Below are 5558 nucleotides of genomic sequence, written 5' to 3'. Positions count from 1 at the left end.
TCCTGATCAGCTTTGAATGGCATTCTGGGAGTTGTAGTTTTCAGTCTTACAAAACAATAGAAGATACCAGTAGGTTGGCTGGGCTTCTTCTATACTCTGGGTTATCTGTCTGTTAGTTGAGGATGGCAATTCCAGATCCTCGCAGACCTTACATGGTTCAGACAGGTGACTAGTCGCTTTCTGGAGTGAACCAAGCTTTAAACCACCTACCTTGTCTCTTTGGTCAGTATGGGGACCTTATGATTCCCTGGGTTTCCCTTCAGCCAGCAGGGGCCATGAACTAACATAGCCCTTTCCTGCCTCCAGGCTGTCCAAGTTAAAAGCCCAGACAAGACTTAGGAAGCAAGAAGTCTAGTGGCTAGTTACATACGTTGTGTATTCCCTTCACATATCAACCCAGAAACAGGCTCAGATGTGTGAAACAACTAGTCCAAGCCTTGGCTTTATTTTTTTAAGATTTATTTTTGTTCATATGTATTGGTGTTTTGCCTGCTTACGCATGTGCACTTCATGCATGCCTGGTACTTGGGGAAACCAGAAGAGGGTATTGGAATCCCGCTCCCAGCACCTCCCCAACCTGCCTACCCCCGTGGAACTGGAGTTACAGAGTTATGAGCAGCCAATTTGGGGGCTGGGAACCAAGCCTAGGTTCTCTGCAAGAGCAACCAATGCTCTTAACTGTCCAGCCATCGCTCCATCTCCCACAGCCTGGTGTTGTTACAGACTATCTGCTACTTTTTCCTAACTTCTGCACTCCTAGGAGTAGCATTCGTTCAGAGAGATCCTACAGTAAATGAGCCCAAAGTTTCAAGAACCCAAAGCCTGGTTGCATTCCTTCTTGGTGCACTGTTTTCTTCTAAGGACTTTTCTTGGCACAACTTCCCCTAGTCCACACATCAATCTAATTAAAAAGAAAATAAAACAAACAAACAAACAAAACCCAGGGTCTTATTATGTAATCCAGATTGACCTCAAATTCACTATACTCCTTTCTCAGTCTTAAAAGTGCTGGATTATGTGCTGGGTGTGGTGGTACACAACTTTAATCCCAGCGCTTGGGAGGCAGAGGCAGGTGGATTTCTGAGTTTGAGGCCAACCTGGTCTACAGAGTAAGTTCCAGGACAGCCAGGGCTATACAGAGAAACCCTGTCTCTAAAAACAAACAAACAAACAAACAAACAAACAAAAAAGTGCTGGATTATTATTAAAACACCATGCTGATTTTTAAAAAAAGATTTATTTGTTATATGTAAATATACTGTAGCTGTCTTCAGACGTACCAGAAGAGGGCATCAGGTCTCATTACGGGTGGTTGTGAGCCACCATGTGGTTGCTGGGATTTGAACTCATGACCTTCCAAAGAGCAGTCAGTGCTCTTCCCTGCTGAGCCATTTCACCAGCCCAAGTGTTTTAATTTTTTTGTTTTTGTTTTTGTTGTTTTGTTTTGTTTTTTCGAGACAGGGTTTCTCTGTGTAGCCCTGGCTGTCCTGGAACTCACTCTGTAGACCAGGCTGACCTTGAACTCAGAAATCCACCTGCCTCTGCCTCCCAAGTGCTGGGATTAAAGGCGTGCGCCCACACTGCCCAGCAAGTGTTTTAATTTTTAAAGGCCAACACAAATAGCCTTTTCTCCTACATGACTCATCTGGCCTCTGCCAGCATGCTTGGGTGCAGCTTGCAAAGCAGGTCACATGACCACCAATGGTGCTTTTAGCTGTCTTCTCACACCACCACTTTTGCCTCCGATTCAGCCCTAGTGAACTCTCTCTCCACCCTCACACTCAGGTGTCATTTCGCTTCTCCCACAAATAAAGATGATATCCTAGCTGGTCCTGCTGCCTTTCCAACTGCCTCCACTTCCGTCTGTGCCCCTACCCACCCACCCAAAGATGCCTCAGCAGCTCCCCATGGCACTTGGGTATAGTCAAACCCAACCCTGTGCCCAAGGCCTTGCAGCATCTGGCCCTGTAGCTCCTCAGCTCTAACTGTTCTGGTCTGGTATATGCTTTAAGAACATACTATTTTCTCTCCTATTTTTACAGTTGGGTTTTTAAAGTGATTGTTACTTTTTAAAAAAGTTATGTGATTACGTTTGCCTGTTTGTCTGTGTGACGAGTACATGCAGGTGGCCATGGAGGTCAGAAGAGGATGACCAATCCCTGAGAACTGGAATTACAGCTGGGGATAGAACCCTGCATCTCTGCAAGAGCAGCAAGTACTCTTAACCGCTGGGCCATCTCTCCAGCCCTGGTTCTTACTCTTTAAGAATCAGCTTAAACAGTCTCCATTCGGAACACCCTTTTCTGGTCACTTCAGGTAAGGCTGGCTCATTTTTTGGTCTTGGCATCTTTTTAAAAAGTCACTTCCATGTCTCTAAGTTTTGTCTTTCCTACTAATTAGGTGGCCCTTGAGACCCGTGCGTGCCTTTAGTCCCAGTTCTTGGGGGATAGAGGCAGGCAGATCTCTGTGAGTCTGAGGCCAGCCTGATCTACATAGTGAGTTCCAGGATAGCCAGAGCTACATGGTTAGATTCTGTCCAAAAGGAGGGGGAGAAGTCCCTTAAGGAGCCCAAGTTGAATGTGCTCATGGCGCTTTACCTGTTGTCACTGCATAGAAGACTCTGATGACAGAATGATTTTTTTTTCTCTCTCTTGACTTCTAAATCCTACCAAATCTCATGGCCTCACACATGAAATCCAATAAATGCTTGCTGACACCCAGTCTGAATCAGTGCTGCCTCTTCTAGGAAGCCTTCGATTCCTTTCTTCTCACACATCTCATCTCTGGTGACCCAGAGCTTCGCCATTCTCCAACTTTAGAAGTCATCCAACCTCCATCAAGAACCCTTGAAAACAGCATGCTTACCTCGCCTGCATCACAAACGGAATGTATCAAAGAAAGTACCAGACAGAATGCCTTCCCTGAGCTTTCACTTGCCAGTTAGCAATGTTTCTACCATTTCTGGACTTTACTCTTCCTTATGGGAACCACAGAGAAGAAGACTAGCTACCAAAGAAAGGTGAGAATGCTTCGCTATGTGCCTCAGTCTTCTTCCTCCTGTCCATACTGTCTCTCACAAAACTGTTACACATGTGCAACCACGTAAAGGGTTATATTTTACTAAGTATTCAGCCTGGCAGTGGTGGCGCACACCTTTAATCCCAGCACTGAGGAGGCAGAGGCAAGGTGATCTCCGAGCTCAAGGCCAGCCTGGTCTACAGATCGAGCTCCAAGACAGCCAGGGTTACAACAGAGAAACCCTGTCTCAAAAAACAAGCAAAAGGGATTGAGCACAGGGTCCCCATTGAAGGAGCTAGAGAAAGGACCCAAGGAGCTGAAGGGTTTGTAGCCCCTTAGGACAAACAACAATATAAACAAACTAGTACCCTCAGAGCTTCCAGGGACTAAACCACCAACTAAAGAGTACACGTGGAGGGACTAATGGCTTCAGCTGTATATATAGCAGAGGATGGCCTAATTTGTCATCAATGGAAGGAGAAGCCTTTGGTCCTGTGAATGTTCTATGCCCCAGTGTAGGGGAATACCAGGGCCAGAAAGCAGGAGAGGGTGGGTTGGTGAGCAGGGGGAAAGGGAAGGAACAGGGTTTTTATTTTATTTTATTACTATTTTTTTTGAGGGGAAGCTGGGAAAGGAGATATCATTTGACATGTAAATAAAGAAAATATCTAATAAAAAAAACACAAACAAAAGTACTCAAACTATCTGTATAAGTCTTTTGGCATACTGTAGGTTTTAGTTAATTGGATTCAAATATGGTTTGGGTCAATCAGGACCCAACCTTTAGTGAAGTCCCACTGGTGAGTGTCGAGACCCTGTCCATAGCAATAAGTGATTTGGATCTTCCTGGCAAAAGTTCCAAGTCCTCTTTCACAACATCCAACTGACTTTTAGCCTGGTGTCCTGCTCCTTTTTAGTCATGAAATCACTTCCAAGTTACATTTAAGAGCTTAAAGTTTATTTGGAGCTTTATAAGAAACATTATTCTGAGGAAACTCTCCGGGCACACATACTGATTAACACCTTACTAGGTGACACATAGCTGGGAGTGGAATGGCAGGAACATGTGTTCTTCTCATGGCTGAGGATGGCCTCCCTTCTGCCTGGAGAGAGCACAGGGAGTGGCTCATCACCGATCCTGCTTTTGCTGGCCAAGGTGAGGCATTAGGGTGCCTTACAGAGCAGGGCATCAACCTCCTAACAGGTCAGTAACAGGAAGAAAACACGGACCTCTCTGATGACCTCTGACAGTCCAAAGTGAGCCACCATGCCACATTTGACCAGACAGGAAAAGCCAGAGCAAAAGGTGTCCCAGAGAAATCTTGAAACAAGTTTGTCTGGAGTAGAAAAGCAGTGTGTGTGTGTGTGTGTGTGTGTGTGTGTGTGGGCTTGAGGTGGAGACGGGGCATTGTTACCAATACTCACTGACAATTTACTATTTCCTAGGTTTACGTCTCTTTCAAGTGGACAGTGTGAATCTTTTTGTGTGCAGAAGTGAACACCCCAAACATGAAGAGTTTAAGCAGCAGGCTTGCCCACATTCGTGGTGGGTAGGGAGGATTCTCCTGATCGGCTGGGGCCAGGGAGGAAAGTATTGATAGTATTCTTCTGCTCTAATATTGCTCTTGTAATGGCAACTTTGACTCCTGGACTTAATATTTGCCTTATGATACTAAAAGTGGAAACAGGGTGCAAGGTTTAGGGGCAAAATCTCAGATAAAGCACAGGATAATCCTCAACATGGGTGACCGAGCAGCTATAGCAGTGGTTCTCAATCTGTGGGCCACCAACAACTCTTTCACAGGGGATGAATATCAGAAAATTTTTTTTAGAGATTTATTTATTTTATATACATATATATATATATATACACACATATATGTATGTACATTGTAGCCAATATTCAGACACACCAGAAGAAGGCATCGGATCCCATTACAGATGGTTGTGATCCACCATGTGATTGCTGGGGATTTAACTCAGGACCTCTGGAAGAGCAGTCAGTGCTCTTAACCACCGAGCCATCTCTCCAGCCCCGAATATCAGAAATTTATATTACGATTCAAGACAGTAGAAAAAGCACAGTTATGAAGTAGCAACAAAATAATTTTATGGTTGGTGGTCACTCTGACATGAAGGATTGTATTAAAGAGTTGGAGCAGTGGGAAGGTTGAGGACCACTGAGCTAGGGAATTTACTGCCACCTCTTGGCAAGCCGTGCTTGCAGCAGAGAGGCAGCCCAGAGTATCAGGCTGCCTGGCCCAGGTACCTGGGAGGATCAAACCTATCAACCACACACGTATATCCACCTGTTTGCACAGATTAGTGCCAAGTTAATTTAACAGGGCAACCAAGACCTGCAATCCCTGAGTTCTTGGACAAAATCTGAGACTTGGGGGTTTTTTGCCTGATACCTGCTGGTGGCTGGCTGGCCATCTATTCATCTGTATCCTAGCACATCTGAAGAAAGGCTCATGTCAGACAGCCTGTTTCCTCAGTGCAGGCCTGGTACAAAGGAAGTAAATGTCTGTTGACTTGAG

This window comes from Mastomys coucha, unplaced genomic scaffold, assembly GCF_008632895.1.
Source record: "Mastomys coucha isolate ucsf_1 unplaced genomic scaffold, UCSF_Mcou_1 pScaffold18, whole genome shotgun sequence".
In the NCBI taxonomy this organism is placed as follows: domain Eukaryota; kingdom Metazoa; phylum Chordata; class Mammalia; order Rodentia; family Muridae; genus Mastomys; species Mastomys coucha.
The sequence above is the reverse complement of the archived record's forward strand: the minus strand, read 5'-3'. Positions refer to the sequence as shown.